The sequence below is a fragment of the Peromyscus maniculatus genome, chromosome 16, assembly GCF_049852395.1.
Source record: "Peromyscus maniculatus bairdii isolate BWxNUB_F1_BW_parent chromosome 16, HU_Pman_BW_mat_3.1, whole genome shotgun sequence".
Lineage (NCBI taxonomy): Eukaryota > Metazoa > Chordata > Mammalia > Rodentia > Cricetidae > Peromyscus > Peromyscus maniculatus.
The window spans coordinates 11,518,140-11,530,053 of record NC_134867.1 but is presented as its reverse complement, the minus strand read 5'-3'; positions in this window follow the sequence as shown (position 1 = coordinate 11,530,053).

Genomic DNA, 11,914 nt, shown 5'->3' with positions numbered 1-11,914 from the left:
AGGAACTCCCTTGGCTCAGCAAGGCTCTCCTCCACCGTCACCCGACGTGGCTACGCAGCTCACTTTTAAGTTCTAGCCCCGTCTGTAATCTTGCCGTGACCTGTAGACACACCAGACACTGTGCAGATTATGGTTCTGAAACATAAGAAAAAAAAATAGCCAAAGCCAATGGGACACATTTTTATTTTTACATTCTACTTAGCATTCTTGTTTCGGAAGCTTGACCTAACTGCTTCCTTCTAGCCCTTCTGTGGCTGGCTCTGCTGCTGGCCTCTTTTGTCCATCTGCAAAGAGAAATATTTAAAGGGATCCAGCTCTCCTCTGCTCATGGGATGGGTAACATGATCCCAGCTCAAGGTAAAGTCCACTGGATGAGGTCAGTCAATCACTGTGGCTCCACCCACTTGCCCGTAACTGGCTGGAGTGACCATCAGTTGTAAAGAGGGTCCTCATCAGAGACTCTCATCAGGGCCCGCTCACTCCTAAGAAGCTGTCTGTTTCATGTCACTGATGGACACTGCCATGTTTAATGGCTTTGCTTGGAACCTGTGTCCAGCCTTAAAAGCAGGTGGGAAGCTGGCCGGCAGCTGAGAATAGCTGAGTGACAGAAGGAAAGACCCAGGCTTGAATCCTAATATCTGCTTAGTTCTGCACTTACCATGAGGGAAAATAACACATTTCTTATTTTTAAATTCAGGTTAGAGTTTTCTGTTAACAACAGCCCAAGCACGCCAGGAGTTCCTAGCCAGAAGTAAACACACTTGAGAGGTCTGAAATAGAATTCAGAGGCCCATGAGCATTGCATGTTAATGGCAATTTAGTATTCCCATCCATTATGAACGTAGGCAATAAGCCTTAGAAAATTAGTGACTCACAGAAAGTCCCAGACAGAACACAAGGGTACTTCCACATAACATTTTGGTTGTCCTAACACTCTTACACAGTGTTTGCCCTCTCTGTGAAGGATGCTTTCTGTTTTATTATTTACACAAATTGAATGTCTTCCTCCTGTGCGTTCTTTGGCCATCTGGCATCTCTGTTCCCACATCCAGTCATACCTGTATAGTTCTGATCACCCAGGAGATGGTCAATAAATGTTTGTTGACCCGACGTTGCCTCTGGGAAATGGCGTGGATGGGAGTGCCTGTGTCTTGTGATATCAATCAGCAGAGTCCACAGACGTCCTAGCTTTCTTTAATCTGATTTACAGTCTCCAGGGCCTTATGAATTGTCCCAGTGCAAGATGAGTTGTAAGTTGAACAAAAGTTCAGTGCTTACGGTTATGCCTGTATGAAGCAGGAGGAGAGGAGAGGAGGAAAACAAAAGAAGAAATCTCACTTCAGGGAGGCAAGGAGCACATTTTTTTTTTTTTAGTTTTGGGATATGACCTTTATTGAGCTTATCCACCAGAGTGGAAATAATGTCTGTACAAAACCAAATGTTTGTTACTATAACTTCTGCATCACAATAAAAATCCAAACAATTTTTTAAAAACAGTCAACTCAATCAAAACCCACTACTTCAGAATCAATAGCTTCTTTGAAGCCACAGTAACACTTAAATATGGTTAAGACTCGAATGCAGAAATTTGGTTGGTTGGAAGGTTAATTAAGCCTCCAATTTGCTCAAATAGAATTACAAAAAGGCAAAATTGTGTTTTTCACAGAGATACAGTCCACTGGAATCACCGATACTGGACAGCTGTTAAGAATATTTAGAGTCCCGAGATAATAAGGAATCCAGGCATCCTTAGAAAGGAGCACATCTTGATCTAACCCTCTCTATATGTGTTGGTGGCCCAGGCCAGACTCCACCGTTTTCAAACACCAGCCTCCAGGTGGAAGAGCAGAGGGAATCCTAGGCGGAGCTGGTCATCGAGCAGAAGAGAGGAAGTAGTCCCTGCCCAGGAAAGCTTCATCCACAGTGACAGTGAAGTCACCACCAAACCAGGCAGACCACCTCACACTTCATCCTCACCAAAGTGGTGAAAACACCACTGCGTTCCTGATTCATGGATAAACACCCACCACCAAAACCAAAAAATCCTTGACAGAATTAGAACCAGAAAAGCAATCAGCTTTGTATCTGTCAGGTCCAAGGGAAACTCCATTCCCCCAAATCTGGCAGTTAGACCAAAGCCAGCATTCCTCAGGACCTTGTAAAGCCAGACCCCCTCTACCGAAGGAGCCATTTCTATTATCACTGGCAGAAGGGACAAATGGATGTCTGTGGTCCCTAGCGGCATATCTGGAGGCACATGTCTGCCTCCAGGATCCCTCAGTACCTGTTCCACATTTCAGAGTTCATGCTAACATCCTAGCCCTGCTCACCTCCTCCCCTCCCCTAAACTTCTCCAGCTCATGGGCTTCCCCACCCCTACAACTACTCATTCTCCTTATAACCCTGCTATTTCACCTATGTTCTCTTTGTCTTCCTCTCTCTGCCTCTCCCCCTCCCCCGTCTGCTCCCCCTCCCAACCTCTTTGCTCTGCTCCTGCTTCTCTCATGACCAGGTCCAGTCTACGGGCCATGTTCAGTCTACGACTTTCCCTTTCTGCTCTGGAATCTTCCAGATGCTTCTGCTTCTCTCTCTCCCCCTCTCTCTCTCATCTACAATAAAACCCATCTCCTTAACCATACCATGGAGTGATCATGTCATCAGTTTATACAATATCCTCTTTTATAACTTGTATCCATTTCTACATTCAGCTCTCCCTCATGGATAAGTGGATAAAATTAATTCAACACTGAAAATGTAAAATTTTTTAGATTTATTTATTTTTATGTGTATGAATGTTTTACATGCATGTATGTATGTCTGGTGCCCTTGAAGATTGGAGGAGGCCACTGGGTCCCCTGGAACTGGAGTTACAGATGGCTGTGATTTGCCACACATTTGTGGGTGCTGGGAATTGAACCCTGGTCCTCTGGAAGAGCAGCCAGTGCTCTTAACTGCTGAGCCACCTTTCCAGCCTTCTGAGAGCATAAAACTTAATGTGAAACTCCACAGGTTAGGTTCTGAATGCCTCTTCTAACTGTTCGTTGAGTTGTACAGACTTTGGGTCTGGTTAACTTTGATGTGTGATACCTTCAGTTATTTGCATATTTTCCTAATATATACTAAAGTTTATAAATTTTAAAATAAATAAATAAATAAAATAAAAGAATAAATTTAATAGAGGGAATAGAGCCATAGTTAGTTCAGTATCTGCTTCCCCAAACCATACCCCTGTGGGTTAGGGTTCTTCAGACAACCACAATCAACAGGAAATTCACATTTTCTCCCTTCTATCCTGGGGTAGAGACATAGAAGGATTTACTATGAATTGGCTCGCTTAGTTCCAGAGGCTGAGCAGATCCACCTTATGCAAGCCTACAAGTTGGGGATCCAGGAAAACTGATAGATCAGTCTGGGCTCTAGGCCTGACAGGCCAGGGGCTGGCAGTGCAAACTCCAGTTCAAGGGCCTGGATTTAGAAGCATCACTGTTGCCTCTGCTCTCCTCGGGGTATCTCAGCTATCTTGGTACCTTTGAGATGTCCACTGTTGTACAAATGACTTGGTGCAAGTGGCCATTGTCAGAGAGGCCCTTTCTAAAAAGAAAAATGTTTCCTAACTTTTAGGATTGACTTGGACTCTAACATATCACAGTTATGAAAAGACCCAATAACGGTAATATTAATAATAGTAGTAACGATGTTAGGCATTAGTTTTAGATTAAAAGAGGACCATATAAAGACACATCACAACTAAATGTTGAACCCTTTTTTGTTAGTGCAGCGTTAGAGTAGTTGCTTAAGATGGGCAAGGCTTCAATTCTCTGGAACTGGGAAGAAGTTTAAAGAAGGAAGAAAGCTATTGCGTTTGTTTTACCGTCGGATGGTCAGCTTGGCTTCTCCATCTCTACTTATCTCATCAATAAATGTTAATGATTAAAGACAAAGACAGGGAAGAAGGAAAAGGGGCAGGTAAAGCTCTTTCCGCCCCTTTGTTTTCTCTGGGCGTGCAGTGGGTTATGGGATGACCACCCACTGGGCAGCCTGCTTCCTGGAGTCAAGGGGTGATCTCATCTCTTGGTCCTGAGTCAAAATACCTGCCCCCACCACGTTAAGGATTGGCAGATTTATTTTGCTTTCAGGTTCAGAGGCTTCTGTCCATCATGGTGGGAGAGTGTGGCAGAGAGGAGCTACTCACACATCGTGGTCGGGAAGTGGGGAGCCAGGCAGGAGGTAGGGGAAGAGATGGAGGAAGGCAGGCTGTGCAAGCTGGCTTTCTCCCACAAATCTTTTTCTTTTACACCATCTGGGCCCCAGTCTGTGAAATGATGCTGCCTATATGCAGGGGTGGGATGGGTGGGGGGGAGTCTTGTCCCATTACTTCTTTAGAAGCACCCCACAGATAGATGAGGTGCCTCTCTAATCTCTGAGGAATTCTTAATCTAATCACATAGACAAGATCAAACCCTCACAAACGTATCCACAAATAATGTTTAATATGGGCACTTCATGGCCAGTTGAAATGACTTTGTGTTTGACTTCTAAGTACTAATAAGAGATCCATACTTACCGTAACAATGGCACAAACCAGTGTCGTGTAACCTCTGACAGGGTAGTACTGATAAAATGGTATTACCTAATATACAGCTCAAGTTCAAATTCTCCCAGCCATCCTAAGAATGTGCTAACACACACACACACACACACACACACACACTCTTTTTTCCCCTTGGGCTAGGATCAAAGTCTTTGGTCATCAAGTATTTAGTTTTCCTTAAACTAAAACACTTCCTAACATTGCTATCACCCCTTCTGTTGATACTGTTTTTTAAAAAATGACAAGTGGCGCTGGTTACCATGCAGACAGGGCATGAGGCATGAGACACAACAAAACCCAGTATCAGAGCTTTATTAGGAGGAAGGGGAATGGGACAAAAGAACCAGGTCTGGGGAAGAAGCATGTGCAGAGAGGAGAGAGAGAGAGAGAGAGAGAGAGAGAGAGAGAGAGAGAGAGAGAGAGAGAGAGAGAGAGAGAGAGAGAGAGCAGGAGAGAACAGAGAGGAAGAAAGAGGAGTCTGTCTGGCTTTTTAAGGACTCCTGTGTACAGGTGGGCTTATGGAGCTACACCATACATGCGCTGATTGTGTGACCACACTGTGTACACATAATCACCAGTGTGCACTGATGACGTAAGAAGCAAGATCCCTTGCTTAGCTGCTGAACTGAGCATGTGTGGTCATGCAGCTGAAGTGGCAGCAGAATCCTAACAGATACTACTACTAATTTCATCTTTCACAACAATACACACACACACACACACACACACACACACACACACACACACACACACACATATGTTTTTGAGACAGGGTTTCTCTGAGTAGCCTTGGCTGTCCTGGAATTCACTCTGTAGACTAGGCTAGCCTCAAACTCAGAGATCTACCTGGCTCTGTTTCCCGAGTGCTGGGGTTAAAGTCATGCCCCACCACCGCCCCGCACAACAATATTTTTAACAATATTCTTTTGGGAGCATTCTTCAATTCGAGTTTGCCTAGTTGTTTCTTCATGATTTGACTGAAGCTATACAGTTTTGAGCAGGCCTGTGGGTGTTCCCCTCCTTTGAACAGAAAAGACACTGCTATTTTTCATTCTGGATCCTTTCAAGCGTGTCCACAGCCCCGGCGTGCATGTTCTCAGGGCATCTTGTGAGCGGTGTGTTTCTCAGATATGCACCAGCCTTGGGGAATCCTGTGACTTTAGTGCTTCTTGTCCAAATGACTGAGGCCCTTACTTCTCCAGCTCTTGGCAGCCCTCTACCATGCAGCCTGAACCCAGCCCGGCAGCTGGGCTTGAGAGTGTCAGGGAATTGCTGTGGGTGGAGGCAGCAAGGAGGTATCAAATGCCTGTCCTATTATCACAGTATAGAGTATAAGGCTGTCTGGGGACTCCATTTATAGCCTCAAACGCTCCCTGGCTCTGCCTCCTTTTCTTCTCCCAGTCCTTGCCCTGGGACAGCTAAAGAGGATGAACAAACCAGGCCAGGCACCTTTACAGTTGATCACGTGGACATGGAACAGGCCAAATGAAAACTTAAGTGCGAATTGACCAGTCCCTGTTCAGGTCAATATCATGAAATCAAGATAAACCCACTTGTTTATACTTTATGATTCTGGAGCATCAGACAAAATTGCAAAGGAGGCAATACCATGCTTTGAAGCCTTCAAGTCTTCCCCCCATCCTCACAATTACCCTCCCTTAAACTTCAAGAGCTCAAAATCGCTCCTGTCAGAACTCTTGGTTTCTTTGTTCTTGCTAAAGAGTGAAAAATGGCTAATAGCCAATGGACAATGCACAGCTCAAATGGTTTGCAGCTGCCTTATGGGGAAAATACGTTTCTGTGGATATAGCCTAAAATAATGTATTTGTTCAATAACGTTTATTGAGGCTCACTAGAACAAAACCTTCGGGGGGAAGTGGGATTTATATGAAAGTGCACAGGAGAATTCACACTGGGATAAAGTGGGGCATCCAACACTGAGTGTCTTGCCTGCCATGACTAAATTTATTACTACCAACGGGTCTCAGCTTACTCAAGTGTTGTTAATCACTTCAAGATGTGCTGTTCATTACACAAAGAACCAAGCATGGGAGATGCTGGAGAGCTGCAGCTGTTACTGTTTCCTCAACTTGCAGTCTAGTTTCATAAGTAAGAGAAATAAGTGGGAAGCATCAGGCAGCTGTGATGGACCGACTGTGTGCATGCAGGAAGCATTAGGCAGCTGTGATGGACCGACTGTGTGCATGCAGGAAGCATTAGGCAGTTGTTATGGACCGACTGTGTGCATGCAGGAAGCATTAGGCAGCTGTGATGGACCGACTGTGTGCATGCAGGAAGCATTAGGCTGTTGTTATGGACCGACTGTGTATTTTTCTCCTAACTCCTAAATTAGAGCACTACCCCCTGGTGTGGTGGATTGGACAAAGAGCCTTTGGGAGGTAATTAAGTTTAGATGAGATCATGAGAGTTTTCATGACGAGATTAGCACCTTTATAAGAAGAAACCAGAGAGCTCATTTTCACCTCCCTGAATGTGCACAAAGAAACTGTGAGCACACGACACCATGGAGCTTGTCTAGGATCCAAGAAAAGAGACCTCAGAATGAAGGCTACCTTGCTTGGACTTTGATCTTGGGTGCCACCCCCCCATCTTCCCCCACCCTCCATCTTCAGAGCTGTGTGGAATAATTGTATGCTGTTTAAGCACTGCATTTATGTTGTTTTGTTATAGCAGTCCGAATTGACTAAGGTACTAATGAGGCAAAATAATAGGTAATGCATATTAAGTCCTCTGATGTAGTTTTTTTTTAAAATGGGAGCTTCGGTATTGAAGAAAAAATAGGCCACACAGCTTCTGACCACATGCTACCCGTCACCTTGTTTGGGGGTTCGGAGGAGGGCACATATATTTTCAGTTTAAAAAAGTACAGAGACTGTTTTTCCAAGCCTTGTGTGCATCATCCAGACTTTTAAAATGTTAGCAACTTTTCACACGTGGGTTTTTAATAAAGCGAGGATGTCTCTTAAAGCTGCAGTCCTCTGGGCTCCACTCACCACAAAGGCCTCTTTGGCTGACACTGGACGTGTGAAATTCTTCGGTCCTGAGTGAGGACACTGGTTGCTTGTTTTCTGGGACAAACATTCATTTTAGTTTATGGCTCGACTAACTTTGTTTATGGTCTATGGCTGATGGACGTGCGAGCTGTTTTCTATCTTTCTACCTTCCCAAACAGCCCTGCGGAGGCTTTTCTGTACCTGTCTTTGAGCAACTAAAGGAACTCGCTTCTGTTCAGCGTGAGTGCGCTGTCAGTGTGTGAGTGTGTGTTTTGCTGTCATAGACATCTTACGAGTTGCTATGTGTTTGTGCTAATGCTCAGCATTGCACACTTTCTTCGCTGATCCACTGTTGCTGGGACAGTGCACCTGGCAGAAGCACCTGGGGGAGGAAGGCCTTGCTCTGGCTCATGGTTTTGGGGGGATACAGTCCACTATAGCGGGGAAGTGTGGTGGCTGAGGCTCTGTCTTGTGGTGGTGGTAGGAGCGTACAATGCACTTGTTATGTCTTGGTAGAGCAGAAAGCCACAAGTGAGGCCTCCCTGTTACCCTCCAAACCTACCTCCCAGTGACCCAGTTTCCCTAGCGAGGCCTCACCCCTTCTTCCACCACTTTCCACACTGGGAAAGGACCAAGTGTTCACACACATGAGCCTGTGGCAGACATTTCACACTGGACCCATAAAGTGTTCATCTTGGGGAGGAATGTATAAAAGTACCTCGTTTTGGTTTTAATTTTCACTGATAAAGTGGCTCAACAGCATCCACATATGAATAGTCACTCAAGATTTCTTTTGTCAAGTGTCCACTTAGGTCTTTTGCACACTTTCCTTTTGTGTCAATTTTTAATTTACTAATCTGCAAGTCTTTATGTAAATTGAGTGTAAAATCTTCCTTATAAATGGCATGAATTGATTTCTCCCTTCTCATGGTTTGTTCTCTTAATGTGTTATGAACAAAAATTCCAAGTTTCAGGTTGTTATTCAATTTGTCAATCTTATTTTAAAGTTAGTGCTTTGCAGTTAATGGTTAAGAAATCTTTGGCAGTCAGGTGGTAGTGGCACCCGCATTTAATCCCAGCACTCAGAAGGCAGAGGCAGGAGGATCTCTGTGAGTTTGAGGCCAACCTGATCTACAAAGTGAGTTTCAGGATAGCCAGGGCTGTTTTTGAGAAACCCTGTCTCAAAAAACCAACACCCTCCCCGCCAAAAAGAAATCTATGGCTAGCTGGGCGTGATGTTTATCATTTATAATTCCAGAACTTGGGAGGCTGAGGCAGAAGGGCTGTTAGTTCTAGGCCAGCCTGGGTTAAACACAAACAAAGAAGGACACAAATGAAATCTTTGTCTACCTCTAGAGATATACAATTATCCTACATTTTTCTAATTTTTATTGAATTACTTTTCAAATTTGCACTTATAATACACTAGACTTAATTTTGTATATAGAGTAAGGTAACAGGCAAGTCTCACTGTTTCTCACACAAATATTTTGTTAACATCACTTATTTAAGTAGCCACTTATCCCTACTAATTTTCAGTATCTTCTTTATCAGAATCAAGTGTCCATTCAAGTATGTGTCTGCGTTCCAGCTCTCTCCCTTGAGTTCTTTGAATTCCTTGGACCTGTACTGTATATACTTCATATCTAGCCCTAAGAGCTGTGGATTTGAGGTACCTGTGCATTAGTTCATTGTGCTCACAAGGCTGAGACTTTCAATTTGGGATTAATTTTTTTTTTTTTGCTAGACATGACCCTCAACTCCTATAGAATCCTGTTCTGTTCTACTTTGGATTGCTAACATGCCAGATCACAGCCAGTGACTTCCCAGGCATAAGAGACTGTATCCTCCAATTGTGAGCCAAAATAAATCTTTCTGCATAGGCTCTTATGTCTGAATACTTGGTCCCTAGCTGGAGGAACTGTTTGGAGGTGTCACCTTGTAGGAAGAGGCCTTTGTGTGAGGCTGTGGAGAAGCTCAAGCTGCAATGGAAACTCCAGTATGTTGGGGATGCCCAAACTATGGGATGTCCACCAAGGAAAACTGCAGGTGTGGAGTGACAGAGAATGTGGGCAGCACTGTCCCACGGGCTGGAATCCTAAACCCAATGAGAAGGAGGAAGTCAGTTGAGTACCAGTGTCTGCTGTGGAATTTTAACTTTTGTAAAAGCATGTTACATTTGTTTATGCTGCATTTGTTCAATTATGTAAAGGTGTGTTACATTTGTTTCACCTTGCCTGCCTAAGGCACCTGATTGGTCTAATGATAAGCTGAATGGCCAATAGCTAGGCAGCAGAGGTATAGGTGAGGCTGGCGGGCAGAAAGGAGAAGTAGGAGGAGAAATTTAGGCTTGAGAGAGAAGGAGGAGAAAATAAGGGAGAAAGAGAGGGACATACCTGGGACCAGAAGCCAGCCAGTCACGAGAAGCAGGAAAGTAGGACAGGAAGAAAGAAAGAAAGAAAGAAAGAAAGAAAGAAAGAAAGAAAGAAAGAAAGAAAGAAAGAAAGGAGGGAGGGAGGGAGGGAGGGAGGGAGGGAGGGAGGGAGGGAGGGAGGGAGGGAGGAGGAGGAAGAAGGAAGGAAGGAAAGAAGGAAGGAAGGAAGGAAGGAAGGAAGGAAGGAAGGAAGGAAGGAAGGAAGGAAGGAAAGGTTAAAAAGCCCCAAGGCAAAATGTAGATAAAACAAAACAGATCAAAATAAGAGCTAAGATAAGGCTGAACATTCATAACTAATAAGTCTCCATGTTATGATTTGGGAGCTGGTTGGTGGACCCAGAAGAAAAGCCTGGTGTATGTCTCTGCTTCCTGACTACACATGCAATCTAATCCATGCCTCCTGCTCTGGCCACCGTGACTTCCCTGCCATGATGGACTGACTGCACCATCAGAACTGAGCCCAAGCCCTCCTCCCGTGAGTTGCCTTTGTCGGGTATTGGGTCCCAACAATGAGGAAAGTCACTAATACAGCCAGCAAGGTAAAGAAAGACTCCAACAAGAAGCACACTCCAGCTTTATACAGCCTATCATCATAAGCACAGACGTGGAGTCACACATATTTCGCCACCTGTGTTTCGTCCCGTTCATGCCACAGGCCCCAGCACACCGAAGTGAGGTGTGTCACACAAGAGCAAGAACACCAGAAGGCAAACATGATGGGAGCTGCTGTAAGCGTCCATCTATCCCAACACATGTGAGACTTATCAACCAAGCTGAGGGTAACTGCAGGGTGTGCTCACCAGTAGCTCTGAGTCCTCCAGACCTTCAGTGCCAGACCGGACCAGCTGAGGCATCCAGCTATATGGACTGAGAAGCTACCAGGTTCTCCGATTCTCCATTGTATGAGCAGCCATTGTTGGATTACCCAGCCAATCCACTAAATCGAATAAATCCCCTCTACAACAGCCACTTCTTCCACCGGTTCTGTTCCTCTAGAGCCCAACTCATAGAGACAGCTAATAGACACCTCTTTTTAGTACGTCCGAAGCTGTGGGTATCATGCATGCACTGTTTCTCTCTCCCCACCGTAATGCAGGTTCCCTGAGGTAAAAGAATTCACCTTTTATTCCCCATTGCATGGACATGGCCGAGAGCATGCTGCACACAGAAGAGACGCTCTCCGGTTAACTGTGCTTTTTGCTTATGCTTTGTTTTTTGATGTTTTGAATCAGGTTATCATGTAGATAGACTGACCTTGAATTTGCTGTCTAGCCAAGAATAACCCTGAACTCCTGATGCTCCTGACTCCCGCTCCCACTGGGGTTATAGGCATGCACCACCACTCCTCACTGTAATTGTTAAAGCAACGACTGCTACCAAAGAGATGTTAGGGGTCATCTGGTCTCATTACAGTTTGAAAAGAAGATCAGGCTGCTATACATCTAGTGGGTCTGCACAGGAACCAAGGTTCATTTTTTTTCTGATAAATTGCTCAGCCCATTCCACACTTTTCTGTACACAGATGAAAGTTTAATACTGTCAGCTGATAATTAAATAACAGACTATAGAGCAGGTGTTTCTGTAGGTTTTGCCATGTGAAATGACATTGCCTTTCTAATTTATTCAGTTATCATCCAGAGCAAATGTCAACAGTGAGTAGAAGGATCAAAGCATAAGTTATTATAGTCAGTAAAAAGGTGGAGTGCTCAAGTGAGTTATTGTCCTGTCCCAGAGAACAACGGTCTGATGTAAGATGAATTGCTAGACAATCTTGTCAATAAAAAACCCAGAGCCAGATATTGGGGTGAAAGCCGAGAGATCAGAGGAACAGAACAAGCCACAGCCACAAGTTCTTACCCTAGGAAATCCTCAGCC